The sequence below is a fragment of the Pan troglodytes genome, chromosome 13 (assembly GCF_028858775.2).
Source record: "Pan troglodytes isolate AG18354 chromosome 13, NHGRI_mPanTro3-v2.0_pri, whole genome shotgun sequence".
Lineage (NCBI taxonomy): Eukaryota > Metazoa > Chordata > Mammalia > Primates > Hominidae > Pan > Pan troglodytes.
The window spans coordinates 63,473,352-63,489,969 of NC_072411.2; positions in this window are offsets into that span (position 1 = coordinate 63,473,352).

Below are 16,618 nucleotides of genomic sequence, written 5' to 3' on the forward strand. Positions count from 1 at the left end.
AACAGGAAAAGGAGGTTCTTTAAATAAGGAGTTAAGAATTTCTTTAAATTTCACAGAGTAAGGCGGGAGGCGTTGGCCAAAAGTAGGGTGTAATTTAAATGCATGTCAAAATAGGATGTTGACCGCAGATTTAGTAAATTCTGGTTGTACATACGAGGCCTTGGAGGTGAGTGGCGAATCTGTAAACGCAGACACAGAACAGCCTACATTTCTTGAGTGGATGGTTTCCGAAGACTGGGCAGGGGTAGGGTGGCGAAAGACACGTAGAACAAACTCGCGAAAGGGTCGTTTTTTTAACCACTGAGCTTAAAACTGCTTCTGGGAGGCATCTGGGCTGGGGGTAGGGGCACTGCTCTATCCCTTCTGTAGTGGAATCTTATGCCAGTCCTATCCAGGCCAGATCCACACCTGGGGAACAAATGCAGAAATGCGAAATTCCAACCTGGAGGGCGCTGCGTCTAGTGAAGTCCGCAGAACTCTTTACCTCGTGGAGAAGCGATTTTTGTACTTTTGTCTCCAAAGAGAGGTGATCCAGGCAAGAGGCGGAAAATGGTTCCACATTCTTGCTTAGTCTGGGCCAGCCTCAGGTTACAGGACTAAATTTACCTTTACATAGACATTGTCCTGTGTCCTTTCTGCAGTTTGACAGATGTAAGGAGGCCTCAAATTTCTAATTAAAATGAAAATTCGTGGGAGGATAAAACTAACTTGCCTTCCCTGGACAATTCCGCCACTAGACGGCGTTCCGTGGAGTTTTGTCTGCCACATAAAAAACCGAGGACTGAATTTCCTTTGTGTTTCTTTCCCCTCCTCACATCTAAGAACTAAGTAAGAGGACAAAAGTACAAGACACGGTGCATGTGTGGCGAGTGAAGTGGAGCAGTGCATTCGTGTCATCACCCACCCGACCCCGGCTGCGCTCCTCCGACCCCGCCGCCTACTCCCGCCGAGGAGGAGGAGCACGTGCGGTCGGTGGGGCGCAGGGCCAGGGAGCCAGGGGGGTGCCGGGGCTCGGGGCCGCGGGAATGCGGGGCCGCGGGGGCCGCGCTCTGCTCCCCGCCCAGGCTGGGCCACTGGAGCGCGGGAGCCCTGGAGCCCGGCGCTGCCCGGCGCTACCCGCCGCCCTCGGGACAGTCACCGTGAGCAAAAGAGTCGGTGTCATGTGCGTAAACGAAGCTCTTAGGAGCCGAGGATAGATTTCACAGGAACGTAGTGCCTTGTTCTGAAAGACGCGCTTTGGTTGATATTAGGAAGTATTTTTAAAAAATTGGGGAGGTCGTTTCCCTTGCAGCTCCGCCACCATCTGCTGCGTGGACTGAGTCAGCGTGAGGTAAATTTGCAGCTTCGCGCTCCTCTCGGAGGCATTGTGCTTTCTTGTCCCTTTAAAACATGATCATTTCTCCTCGCTTCCAAGAAGTCTTGGGTGTCTGGTGAAATGACACTGTCAGTGCGTCTGAGAGGCTGAGGCTGTTCAAAGGAAATCAGAGTCTGGATTTGGCAGGCCCTTTGGGAATCAAAGTTCGCGTCTCCTGTTAGAAGAGAGTTGCCTTTTCTCTCCTGAGGGCAGGGGTCAGGGGATAGCCTGAGAGGAACGGCGATTCCTCTCCGTAAACTCAGATTTCCTCAGTTTTTAACAGTGTATTTTCAAAAAGAGGACGAAAGAAGAAGACGAGCGTGCGGCTAGCACTGTATTCTGGCTCGTGTCTTCCCGCCACTCGCAATCCGCGCCATCTTAACTAACTTTCAATGTCCCTCGGGGCTGAGCGTGCCGGCGGCGGGTGCTGCTCGGGCTGGGAGATGCTGCGGCCTGGGTTCTCAACCTTCCGGGTGGACGCCGCCCGTCGGGGTAGACAGAGGCGGGAACAAAGCGCGTTGCGGCGGCGGGAGGCAGGCCGGTCTTGCCCCCACAGGCTAGGCTGCAGCTTGGCCCTGGTGCACCCGAGCCCAGAGCAGCGGGGCCGGGCGTCCGGGAGCTCGCCCGGGTGCGGGGTCGCTCCTGAGGCCTGGGCCGGGGCTCTCCTGCTTTGCCGTCGGGCGGGCGGCGGCGCCCGGGGCTGTCACAGTTGGGGATCCAGGTCAGAGGTCCAGGCCGAGAAGCAGGCTGTGGGGCGAGACTAGAAGGAAGTCCAGGCCCAATTCCGGCCGCAGGTCCCAGCTGGGGTCCAGGTAGTTCTGAGTACCCCCGACCCCAGCATCAGTTGAAAAGGGCCGCGGCCTGGGCTCTGGCCTAAGCGCGCAGCCTCTGTCCGCTGCTCTTTCAGAGCCAGGCCCGGCAGCCGAATAGGATTTAGGACGTGGAATCCTGTTTCGGACTAGCAGAAACTTACTGAACAGTTTGTTTCAAAAATCAGGTTGTTTCTGTCTTTTTAGGACCGACTTACATCACTGGAGCTTTTAAATTGTAGTAATTTAGGGTCTATAGATAACTTTCTGAACCTCTTATCCCCCGCAGTTAACATTTTCATATAAATCTCACTGCTACAACTCTTTGTGACCCACCTTTTTTTGGGGTGATATTGAGTATTTATATTTTTAGCGCTGAAGATTTAAAGGATGCTCTACTTTCTGCTTAAGATGTAGGTTTGGAACAAAAGCTTCGTTGAACAGAGGCCGTTTATATTCCCAGTTTAAAATGCTTCATAGGTATTTGGACAACGTATGTGTTCACAAGTGATTTTTATAAGATGTTCAGCCTGTCCTATCTGGTGCAGCACCTTTTGTGTGTGTATTTGAGTTACTTTATCATATAGGCATTTTGGCCATGAGACGGGGGAAAAAACATAGAACCCATGCTCTTGCTGAAAACAAACCTATGTAGATTCCCGTGAAAGAAACAGCAACAATTATCATTTTTAGACAAATGTACTTATGAAGTAGTCAGCAACTTTAAAGATAGTGATCAATTTTAAACATATTTAATTTACCCTGGTATGTTGGTGATTGCTTGGCTAATTTTGACGTTTAAAAGCGTAATATTTTAGCCTAATATCAGTAAAATCAGTTTTTTAAAAAGTAACTGATACTTTTTAAGGAAGTTGAATTATGTGATTTATTGAAGTTACAGTCTGAGTGCAACAAGATTTACTTTTGGACAGTCAAGTTTTCTTTTACCAGAACAAAATAAGAATCTCTCAGAGAAGACTAGATAAAATTTTAGGCATTGCGTTATACTTGGTTTAATTCAGTTGCTCTGAGATTTGTGTGTTTTCCTGGTTCCCATCCTCAGTTTGTGTGTTAGGTTGTCACACATTAAAAAATATATTCACTTGAAAGAAAACCCCATTGCTTTCACAATAAAGTAAACTTGATGGTGTACAAGTCACTGGTCTCATCTGAGCTGATTATATCTTCCTTGCGTGTATTTTACACCCACAGTATGGTTTGCAGTGGTGTTGAAGGCATGGCGTGAAAAATTTGATTTGAATAGTTCTATTAAAGCAATGAAAAAAAAAACACATGGCTTAATAGACCTTCTAGTGATAGCTCCCCCTCTTACTATGCTAACTCTGAAATAAATATGTAATCTAGTGTTAGGAACATGGCATTTAGAAGACCCTTGCTGGTAATATTTAATTTAATAAACATGCTAACTGTGACATTATTAATGCAATGAAGCTTGCACTACAAGCTGATTCGTACAGGTTGTTTGACCTATTACTTATCACTAGATTCCTTATAAACATATCCTGCAATTTAGAACTTGAATTGTGTATTAAAATTATTTTGAATTCTAATCCTTAAAAATATCAGCATGACAGGGCACTCATTTTATATACAAAGTATTTATACTTAGGTACGCTGGCACGCCTTTTATGAGAAGGAAGAGGAAGTTTAGGAGAGGAGGGCGTCTCTAGGGATATGTGTCTGGTTGTTTTAGTCAATATAGTTATTTTGTTCCAACACTAGTAGAAAAAAAAGAATATAATATTAAATTCTGGAACAAGAGTTGACTCTATATTTTGATGGTTACTAACTTTTAAGAAATGGCAAATTAATTAAACTTTCTGGTTGAAAAAGAAAACAAATCGTGCTTATATTAGGTTAAGTGCTTATATTAGGTCTTTTAGGTTTAGATTTCATACATCTCTTCATGTTAGCAAAAGGGTGCTGTGTGGGAAAAAGCCTTTACATTACAGTCTTATCTTATTTCAGGTGTCTAAAAAAAGAAAAAAGCCAACAATGTTGTTCTGAAACCACAGGGTCTTCCTAGCTCACATTTAAACTTTCAAGATGTATTTGTCATTTATTTTGCCATTCCTAGTATGAGAGGGAAGGCATTTTTCAATCTTAGGAAAATTCAGAAGCAATTTTTTGGTTCTCAGTTAATTCAGTTTCATCTTAAAAGTTCAAATTTAGCAAAGCACATGTTCCCTTGTTCATGCCAAGTGTGATAAAAACTAGTCGAAAAATAAAACCATTGCAAACAAGTAGAGCACTGCACTTCACTGCACACTATACAGGCCACATCATTTCTAGGACTGATGTCACTGCCTGCTGGGTTGCCATTTGTGGGCACACGTAAGTCTGCCTTTGAAGGCTAATAGAAGGCATTAGTACTTCAGATACATATGTGTGTTTGAATTGTGCATGTGTTTTAAATATCCTTTTTGAGTTGTGATATGCATACCCGTGAACGTTCAAACATTTGCCATCTTTTATCAACAAAAGGTTATTCTTTGTAGAGCTCCAGGATGTTATTTTCTCCCTGTGCACTAGGAGATAATATTTTCTTTGTATCTAAAATACGAATTTGCAAAATCACTTCTACCCCTTTGTAATGTAGTCAAATTATAGGCTATTTTGTGGAGTTACAACTATTTAAATTAGTTTAATCTTTGTATTGACAATATTAAGCTATCACATATGTTTTTTTAGTTCAACATCCTTGACCTTAAAAATACACATGCGTGTTACGTAGATTCAGGTTAGGCCATAAGAATCAATACAGACATTTTATGAGAACTTTCCAGTTATTATATAGTTTTCTATTATTTTGAATGGCTTGTTCAATTGAGAATTTACTGAAGGCCAAAGTATTGCTCCTAATTAAGTATGTTTCAAAAGGTGGCTAGTACTTTTATAACCTAATGTGTTTTTGAATTGCAAAATTATAATTTCGGAGACAATTTTTACCGAATAATAGCAACGTTTACTACTTAGCACCTTTCTTTGAGAAAATAGAAACTGTAATGAGGACTTATCCTTTCCCAGTTTACTTACCATTTAATGCTATATGTTTTGTTCAAATAAAATCTTTTTTTCTACTTCTGCCTTAATTTGCTATTTGTTAAAATGACTGTGTTCTTAATAATTCTTAGAGTTCATTCACCTTTGGGATTCACTCTTTTAATTTATGCTTTCTTTCTGCTTTGTTCCTGTGGAGAAAGACACAGAAACATACTGACTTCTTTCTCAACAAATTTATTCTTTCCTCCTCCAACTCTGCTCTCTCTCTGACACTCATTTTGCCCTTGTTGACTCTCTTGCCAACAACTTTTTTTTAAACCTACTCTTTTTTTTTTTCTCACGCTACCACCCTGAACCTGAATCTTTATAAAATCTATGCCTGATTCATCAGTTTGTTTATTTCAGGTCAGAACTTTTCTATTTTCCCCAAAAGCAATTGGGGGAAAAAAGCAATGTTTTTGGAACAAATATTGGTTAGAATATGTTTTTCTATTTCACCTCCCCACATTATTATACTTTTTTCCTATGAACTTCTATAATTACTTCATCTCTTGATAGTCACTTTTTCATTATCTTGTTTCTTTTTTGTATTTGTGAAAGGACAACTTGATATTTTTGTCTCTTATTGGTATTTCTGTTCTCTTCTTTACACATAACATTCTTAGCTATGTGAGGCACTGCATTTATCCCTGCTCTCTTTTGTTGTACTTAGGACCCATGTTTCAATACTTTCTTTGATCCTTTTCAATTCAGCTTTTTCATTTGCACGGACATTACAATCTTTCTTACTAAGTTCACCAGTGTCCTCTTAACGAAATGTAATGGCCTTATTACAGGCTAATCTTTATTCTCCTAGCCATTTAAAATCATAATTAGCCCTTTGGGTGATTGAGAATCACAGATTCTGCAACTCCTTCACTTTTCCCTTCCTTCTTCCAACTTTTCTTTCATGGTTCTCTCTTTTTGCTCACTCATTCATTCATTCATTCATTCATTTTACAGGTTTCCGTAGCATTTGCTTTTCACAGGGTATGTCCTCATATAGCTCTTCTAAGAAAACTTGCTAGACATGTGACATGTGATATGGAAGAATAAGGTGGAGGAAAGAAGATCTGGTAATGTTTTTCTTAATATGTCTTTTCAACCCATTTTCTAACGGCCTTCCCCTCCTCCATGGTTTCTTATTTCTTGTAGCCTAATACATTTTAATTGACATTTGGATTGTCTTTCCTTGAACCATCTCATGCCAATTCACTTTCTCTTTACTCTTCACCTAAGTTTAGCATGATGAAGATTAAGAGGAATTTTTTAAAAAGCGAAGTTTTCTTAGTTAATATTAATTTAACCCCTTGAGAATATTGCAATATGAAGTGTACACGCCACTATTAAATAGGAAGGGTTTCTACAATTATCTGCACTATATCTTATTAAGTAAATATATCACTATCAGCCCTTTCTCAGCATAGCCATAAAAAAATAAGGTACAAAACCTAAGAGATTCAGGCCTTGCAGATCATGAGAAACAGTCTTACTTGCATTACCACTTCTTTAGGAAACTCTGTTCTGTTTCTGAGTTTAAACTTTTAAAGTGACACACATTTTATTTTAAATTGTTTTTGCTTTAGGGTCATATTTCAAAATATAAATTGTGTGTGTGAGTGTGTGTGGTGTGTATGTATAGTAGCCTGATGAGTCCAGAGAATAAGGACATAAAATCAAGAAAAGCAAATAGGTGATTTTTGACACTCCTTGCATTTTGCTGCTCTAGGTGCTGTCATGACTGTGTGCTCTTTGAGGATTTCCTGTTGGAGTCTGAAGTGCTCTTTTAATAATCTCCTATTTATGTAAATAATTATCTACTTCCTAACATTAGGATCAAGAGTCTTTAAATTTATTATTACTTAATTTGCATGTAGTACAATTTCCATTTGAGTAAGAAGTTGGTAAAAATGCCATGTCAAAAAAGTGTTTATATAACTGAAAATTTGTAATTGGTGTCATGGAAATTTAGTATGTAAGATACCATATTAAATGAGTTTTGAAAATACAGGTTTCAAAGAAACTTGATTCCTGTGGTATAGTAGAAAACTGTGGGCACAAGTAAGAGGCTGTATGTCTATGATTTCCACTATCCTCATTTGTAAAATGAAGTTATAATTAATCTTTCAAATACCTTCCAGACTTAAACACCGTGGATTTTGTGGACTTCTGACTGCCTATGCAGTTTGAGTTCAAATGTTCTGAGCTAGGGTAGAACTACCTCTAGAGCAGTGGCTTTCAAACTTTTTAAACTGGGACTCACAGTAATAAACATATGTACATGCCCACAAACAAAAGTTTCACAAAATAATGTTTACCTGTGTCACATTTGATATACTCTGATATTTTTCTTTTGCGTTTAATTTCCTTGAAAAGAAAATTCTGGTTATGACCTAGTAAATTTATTTCATGGTTCTCTAATATATAGGGACTTGAAGTTTGAAAAACATTGCCATAGTATTACTGTTAATTTAACTAGCCTAGAATGTTCTGTTTCCTCTTAAGTCTCTACACACACATTTTGATATTTCATTTCTAGAATGGTAGACTATACATGTTAGCAATCGTGGGAATCACTTTTTATGTAATAACACACTTGAGTGTATGGCATACAGTGTGATTGGGAGTAAAGATGGAGAAACTGTTCTTACAATATTCCATGATGATCTGCAGGGGCTTTTTTTGTTTGTTTTTTAAAATCATTAAGGCATTTCTCTTTAAGATTGCTTTATTTTATTTAGGACTTTATCTTATCTTTATGTTTCTTTTTTTCACAGTCCATATTTTTCTCCCCTTTCTCTTTCTCTCCCTGCCTCCCACCATGCACACATGCGCGCGCGCGCACACACACACACACACACTTCCTCCAAGCATATTGATTTATTGAAAATCAAGGTGACTTCTGGTGTTGGAGATAAGCAGGCCCACACTTGTTGGTGTGGTTCTTTGCATGAACTGCCTCCTTTTCCTGACACTAAGGCACAGCTGAGTGGAGGGAAGAAGATAGCAGTGACTTCTCCTATCCTCTAGGTCATTGGCTTCACATTAGAAGCATCAGAGGAGTTTTAAAAATTATCATTCTCAGATTCACACCCCATCCCAAATAAATCAGGATGTGAGTATCTTGTGTTGAGATACACATATCTGTACTTTTTAAAGATTCTTAAGTGATTCCAGTGTGCTGCAAAGTCTGCGCTGCGAAGTCTGGGAGACACTCTAGGTTTTTTGTTTGTTTTTATAATGAAACAGTAGTTTTTTTTTTTTTTTGAAGTTTAACAGCTATTAATGGTGGCATAGTACCCTGTAGGTAGTTTTTCAATCCTCACCCTCCTTCTAACCCCTACCCTCAAGTAGGACCCTGTGTGATATGTGTACTCAGTGTTTACTTCCTACTTATAAGCGGAAACGTGATATTTGGTTTTCTGTTCCTACATTAATTTGATTAGGATAATGGCCTCCAGCTGCATCCATGTTGTGCAATGGACATGATTTTTTTTAATGGCTATATAGAATCCCATGATGTATATGTACTGCATTTGCTTTATCCAGTCTACCATTGGTGGGTATATAGGTTGATTCAATGTCTTTGCTAATATGAATGGTGCTGTGAGGAACATACAAATACATGTGTCTTTTTGGTAGAACGATTTATATTCCTTTGAGTATATACCCAGTAGTGGGATTGCTGGGTTGAATAGTAGTTCTGTTTTAAGTTCTTTGAGAAATCTCCAAATTGATTTCCACAGTGGCTGAACTAATTTACATTCCCACTAGAAGTGTATAAGCTTTTCTCTGTAACCTTGCCAACATGTTATTTTCTGACTTTTTAATAATAGCCATCCTGACTGGTGTGAGATGGTATCTCATTGTGGTTTTGATTTGCATTTCTCTAATAATTTGTCATGCTGAGCATTTTTTTTTATATGCTTGTTGGCTACTTGTATGTCTTCTTTTGAGAAGTGTCTGTTCATGTCCTTTGCCCATTTTTTAATGGGGTTGTTTGCTTTTTGTTGTTGAGTTTTGTTTAAATTCCTTATAGATTCTGGATATTAGAATTTTGTCAGATGAATAGTTTGCAAATATTTTCACCCATTCTGTAGGATGTCTGTTTACTCTGTTGATAGTTTCTTTAGCTGTGCAGGAGCTCTTTAGTTTCATTAGGTCCCATTTGTGTATTTTTGGTTTTGTTGCATTTGCTTTTGGAGACATTGTCATGAACTCTTTGCCAAGGTCTATGTCCAGAATGGTATTTCCTAGGTTTTCTTCTAGGGTTGTTGTAGTTTTAGGTCTTACATTGAAGTGTTTAATCCATATTGAGTTGGTTTTTGTGTATGGTATAAGAAGGGGTCCAGCTTCAATCTGCTGCATATGGCTAGCCTGTTATCCCAGCACCATTTATTGAACAGGCAGTCCTTTCTGCATTGCTTGTTGTTGTCGACTTTGTCAAATATCAGATGGTTGTAGGTGTGCAGCTTTATTTTTGGGTTCTGTAACCTGTACCATTGGTCTATGTGTCTGTTTTTGTATCAGTACCACGCTGTTTTGGCTACTGTAGCCTTGTAGTATAGTTTGAAGTCAGGTAGCCTGCTGCCTCTGGCTTTATTCTTTTTGCTTAGGATTGCACTGGCTTTGGGGGCTTTTTTTTAGTTCCATATGAATTTTAAAATATTTTTTCTAATTCTGTGAAAAAATGATGTTGGTAGTTTGATAGGAGTAGCATGGTCACCTTTTAGAACTGGTAGTTTATCTCCTTGACTATAAGAGAAAAGTGACCTGAAGTACATTGTCTTCTCAATTTTTGTATAAAAGAAGCATTTGTACTCTTCCTCCAGTTCATCATGATAAAACATGATGATTACTGCTATATCTGGAAACTCTGCAATCATCCATAAGGTAGCTTTTATCTAGATAGACTGAAATTGGAAGGTTGTCTGTAAATAATATATGTTTGACATCTGATGTCATTCTTAAAAGAATAAATGCCAGAGCATCAAGAATAGTCCCAATCCATGGAACAATACAGAATTCTAACGGTGGGAAGTCTGTATAAGCAATGCCATCCATATACCATATTTTAATTCTGTTATAGAGGGATTACCTCTAAATATGTCAGATGGAAAAATTTCTTCCTCTCAATATAGGCCAGATACAAGCAGCTTACTTACTCACACAGCTTCATAGTCCATGGCAGTCTCCCAAGTCATTCATTTTTAAGTAGTTGCATCTATTTGAGTCATGATGTGAACATTACCAAGCAAACTGAGTCACAAATTAATTTACATATTTGAGAAGTTGTTGTATTCGGTATATTGCAATAGAAATATCATAGAAACTTGGTATTCTTGTTTCACTCAGATTCAGAATTCACTAAAGTATGACGAGTTATTATTGCTATTATTATCCCTAGGAATAAGTTAATATTAATTGATTGCATTTGTGTTTTACATAATATTTATATGTGGGAACATTATACCATAACTAGAAGATAGAATGCAATGAGAAACATAATTGTAGAATATGAAAATTCACCAGCTGTAGGATTCAAAATGGTTAAAATTCAAAAAGTAAAAGGAAAATGCTTGGTTAAATATACTGGGATTTTCTAAGCTTACAGTATTAGAAAAGCCATATAGTTTTTGTTATGTACAAATAATTTAGCTTATACAATCTTTAGAAATCTTTGGGTTCTGGGATTTAAAAATAAAAGGAAACCAACAAGAAGAAAAGTTAAAGTTACTGATTCGACTTAGTTTTTATACTACATAGTACCCACCTCTCCAAATGCAATATTTCATGTAAGCTGGAATTAAGTATTTATTAATGTTCAAGAAACTAGGCAGTCATATGATCGTGGCTTATTATAGCTTACTCCTAAATTTAGAAGTGTTCCCAGATTGAAAAATGGTAAAAAGATTAGAGAACAAATGCACAGTTTTTAGTTTATTCGTTGTTTTAGATTTAATATATTTTTTGAAACTAGATTTTGTTATCCTAATCATACTGTATTGAACCTTTTAAGAGAATAAAATAAGATTGTGTTAGAATTTTTTGAGATCCCCAAGTTTTATTTGTATAATTATGCTTCTTTTGTTTGTTCAATTGACATACTTTCTATAAATGATATGTGGTCAAAGTTTTATTATTTAGGCATTTCCTGTTTCTGAATTATCTGTGTACATTACTTCTCACTTGCCCCCATCTGCCAAGCTTTTGATTACTTTTACTTCTTATTTTTACTAGACAACAAAAAGTTAAGTGTGTGGTAAAAATGAAATCTGTGTATTAGTAAATGCAATTTGGCAAGAAGGAGGATACAAATATTTCTAAAATGAAATTTTTGGACTAATACATTTTATTTATTCTTGCTTTTTTTGCTGTTTTGAACTATAATTAAACAAAAAGGTCCAGTTTATTTATTTGCAAACTTCAAGCAACATTGCAATAGTTCATTTCATAGAAATCCTAGTGAGTATGTACTTACCAAGGTGAACTAAGATAGGAATACCTGAACCAAAGCTCAGGATTTCTCTGCTGTTAGTTCCAAGGCCTTCCTGATAGACCTCCAAGCTGATATCTGACCATTCCTCTTTTTTCCTATGGCTTGCCAGTTGAGAGAAGAGCAATAATGGACAGTGTTACACTCTCATTTCATGTTTCTGTTTAGGGTTATTGTGGTGTAGATGAATTTCCTTTCTCTCCTACCTCCTTTGCTCTCACAACTTTGAGAAATGAAAAGTAGCTTCCCTTCATAGAAAGATTTGGGATCCTTTATCTGATCATATAAACTGATATAACAAATACTTTTTATATGGATTTGATTATTTTGATTAGCAAGCCTCTGTTAATTGCTGACTATGATTGAGGCACTATATAAGGCATCATGGGGATTGTAAGATGAATTAAATATGGATTCACTGTGATTTGTGAAAACACTATTACAAGATAAAAAGTGGTGAGGGTAGTGGATTCTAGAATAGAAGCATAGGAAAAATCCTTTGGAAGCACAAGGGAGGGTGTGCTTATGTCTAGCTGAGATAATTATGAAAACCTTTATGGCTGTGACACTTGTTGAGGTTGGACTTGCAGATTTCCTGGGGTGGAAAGGCATTCTGGACAGAAAAAAGGTCAAAAGCAAATTCTATGAGGTAGGGAAGCAGAGACCTATTTGAGAAACAGGTTTTCATGCCTGGGAAACGAGTTAGTAGAGGAGATAAAAGGAAGGTAGGATGAGAAAAGCTGGGTGCCATATAATGGAACATTTTGAGCATTAGGTTAAGACAAATTGAGCCTCTGATCAAATGGAAATAAGAGTTTGATTAAACTTAATTGACTTTTATTATGAATTCTCATAGAAGGAACCATGTGAACTATTGTGCAACTTATATTTGATCACATTGATAAGATTAAAAACTGGCATCTAAAATAGGAAGACATTCATTAACTAGGGAACATATAATGCTGAGAGATGTGTAATCCTGGGGTGGGATGATGTAAGAGAAAACTTACAGGAATAATATGACATACCTTTCTAGATTGTTAATTTTACTTAAGGATTTGGGAGTGCATGTTAATTTCATTTTAAAACAAGTTGAAAAATATGAAGGTAAAGTTTATGTTATTTCTTTTTTTATTAATAAAAGGAACATTTATTCTATTTCACTATTAAATAATACATCTGACAGCACTTTGCATATTGGGAAGCACTATACAAATTTTATTACTGTGTTAGCTAACAACAGGACATAAAATCTCTTTCAGTACTGAACCAAACCATCAATATATAAGAAAAAGGAATGACAAATTGTTTATTTATTCAAATGTTTTGATAGAATTGCCACATATGCAGATCAGAAGGTATCATAGGGTAGTTAACACCTACTTCTCTTTTTTCTTTTCAGGTTGTAAGCAAACTTTTACATTGCTTTAAATAACTTCATTGTAATATGTGTTTGTTATATATTTTGCTTTTATTGAAAAAGCCATTTTTTACGGTTGCAGGCATTAGTTTTTTTTGTGTCACCATATAGTTTACATTACTCTCTTAACTGGCAGATGAACTGAAGGAAACAGGCTAAAAGTACTTAGCAGAACCCCAAAAAACAGGACTCTAATTTCTCAGCAAAATTCCATCAACATCAATAAAATATTTTTTGTCTATAATTTTTGCCATAATTACTTACACATTTCTCATATACTTAGTTCTAATTCAAACTTATTTAAATTCATATTTAAGATAACACATTAGGGCGAGGTGCAGTGGCTCATGCCTGTAATCCCAGCACTTTAGGAGACTGAGGCTGGTGGATTGCTTGAGCCCAAGAGTTTGAGACCAGCCTTAGCCAGGCGGGGTGCCTGTAGTAGTCCCAGCTACTTGGGAGGCTGAGGTGGGAGGACTGCTTGAGCCAGGGAGGCTGAGGTTGCAGTGAGCTCAGATTGTGCCACTGCACTCCAGCCTGGGTGACAGAGAACGTGTCTTAAAACAAAACAAAAACAAAACAAACAAAAAAGAGATAACGCATTCAAAATAAAGAAGCACTAAAAAAAGATTAGAATTTTCTGTCTGTGTTTACCAGGGATGACGGTGGTCAACAGAACTCTTTATCAAAATGCGTTGATATGCATAATATAAAACGTGTAAATGTGGAGCTGTTCTGTTGAAGCAGGGTGAGGTCCCTGGACTTCTGGTCACTGGGCCTTTCTTGCTCAGTTCATCCAGTGACTCCTAACGTGCCTCCAACAATATCTAGGTTATTGGGAACACAGTGCAGGGAAAATGCTCTTCTAAGCAATTCTGATGCCCCTGATTTTCAGGAGACACTAGACAAAAACCCCTGTTGCTCAATGGATTAATCCGTAGTCTATTCTAGGAAGACAATAAATCCTGAATTTGATATATGAAAAGCTAAAAGCCCAAGGTTTTAGGTTCCAGGTTTCTTGGTGAAAGCCGACAGGTCTTTGAACCTCACTTTTTCATATTGTTTATTCATTTCCATGAGCTGAGCAAACATAATAATAAGTTACCTCTGTGACCCTTGAGGAACTTTTCTTTTGTGATTCATTGATCCTTTCTCTATGGATTTCTTTTAAAACGTGAGATTTGAAGGAAATTTTACAGCTGGACTAGATGCTTTGGGCTGTGCTCCTGACTTATAGGATCTCCTAAGCCAAAATAGTAACTCTGGTGGAAAAGCTAAAAAAGAACTCATTTAAAAAATAATGATCATGTGTTTCTGAGATAAGTTAAGCTTTGGTGATTGGCTTATTGATTCATTCTAAAGGTAGCTTTATTCCAGGAATTCTGCCTTAAATATTCTGTTATAAGAATACTGCTTTTTAAATGATCATGCTACAGATAAATCTGGCCACATAGCCAGAGAGAAATGAAATGTGACAGATAGACTGAGCCACTAATGCCAACTCTGTGCATTGAAACTTGTGATTAAATCCAAAAGGAGGCTAGATGTGCCATAAAGTGCTCCTACTGATCTTCAAAAATTATGAACCAAGATCAAATTGAAAAGGTTTTATAAATTTAAACTTTACAGAGATTTAATGTTCTTATTTTTTTGTCAACATTCTTTGGAACTTTAAATTATTGTAGTAGTTGTTGATAAGCAGAGGACTCTAACCTGGAATGTTCTGGATAATCCTCAATGTAAAAGTACGCATGTCCATCAAATTAGTGTCCTTGTTTAATGCCACATCTTACAAAGGTATTAAGTAAACTATATTTACCTATGGATTTAATTAGAATTTTAAAAATGTTATTTTTACCTTTGACCAATGAATGGATGGGAGAATTCATTATTCTGCATTTTCTAATGAAGTTCATAGCTGCTTCTTCTTCTTCTTCTTCTTTTTTTTTTTTTTTTGAGGTAGAGTTTCGCGCTGTAGCCCAGGCTGGAGTGCAATGGCGCGATCTCGGCTCACTGCAACCTCAGCCTCCCAGGTTCAAGCAATTCTCCTGCCTCAGCCTCCTGAGTAGCTGGGCTTATAGGTGCCTGCTACCATGCCCAGCTAATTCTTTGTATTTTTAGTAGAGTCTTGAACTCCTGGCCTCAAGTGATCCGCCCACCTCAACCTCCCAAAGTGTTGGGATTACAGGCATAAGCCACCGCTCCCGGCCCTCATAGCTTCTTTAGATCTGGTCAGTAGTATATAAATTCTCTGACCATTTAAGTAATTTTCTTAAAGAAAATATTTATGAAACGCTAATAAACTATTAACTGAACAAGTAATACAATATGTGATAATTTTTACACCCTACAATGCATAAAATTTTAATACAAACTTGGTGTATACTTGATAACAATTTATATGTTTATTTTACCATCTGGTAAATGTGTAAATGATATTTTGAGAAGCACATTTCATATTCACTTTGACAACTTATCCTTAACAATATGTGCCCTGTCTTATGTATCGACTGGAATAATCTTGGAAATTTTTGAAAAAGATGAATCCAGGAAAAAAAATTCATGTCCTAGTTTGTTTGTTTTAAAAATATTATGGAGATTTGAGAGTTAGATTTTTTGTACTAAACTGAGCGATTTTGTTGTTTGCTGACTTTTACCAGACATCCTGCTAATTAGGGTAGAATAATCAGAGCAGCTTCCAAACATTATATCATGTACATCAAATCAAGTTTCCTACTAACACTATAGGCCACATAAGTAGCAATAATAAAATGAATATGGTTCTGTGTGTTGTTGTATAACAGTATCACATCTTTTACAGAGTATTTGGTTTGCTATCACTTATGTCTAAATATGGGATGATCATTTTTTCCAACGTGTTGTAATGAACCTCAAGTGAATAGCTTTTATCGAATAACAGCATTTATGACACTTTGGCCTTCTGCCTTTTTTATTTCATTCTCTCTGCTTATCGGTCTCGCTGGAATAAATCTCGGGGACTTACACAAAACAAGCAAGCAGATAATTTCCATATTTAGTTTTAATGCACTATTTCTTAGCTTATAATGATGTAAGAACCTTTGTAAGATATCATGGACTACATCTGCACACTAATTACTCTCTTTTCTAAAATAAAGTGGTTTGATAAGCAAATTACAAATTTTGGCCTGACAAATTTATCTCTTATTACAAAATATTTAAATTGAAGTAAAAATAAAAACTCAAAGCCACATTTTAATCTCTTAGATTTAGAAATCAAAGTACAGTGGTATCTTAAAAATATTTGCTTAAATGAATCATACCATCAATTACTTTTGTATTCTAAATAGCCATTTGAAACTTTTCAGTTTAGTTATTATCATTTGCTTCCTCATAGAATACATATCTTGCTGTTGAAATGATCATATAGTATAATTTTGAGAAATATTTTCTGTTTATATCTTTATCTGCAGGTATGATATTGAGCTACATTATTC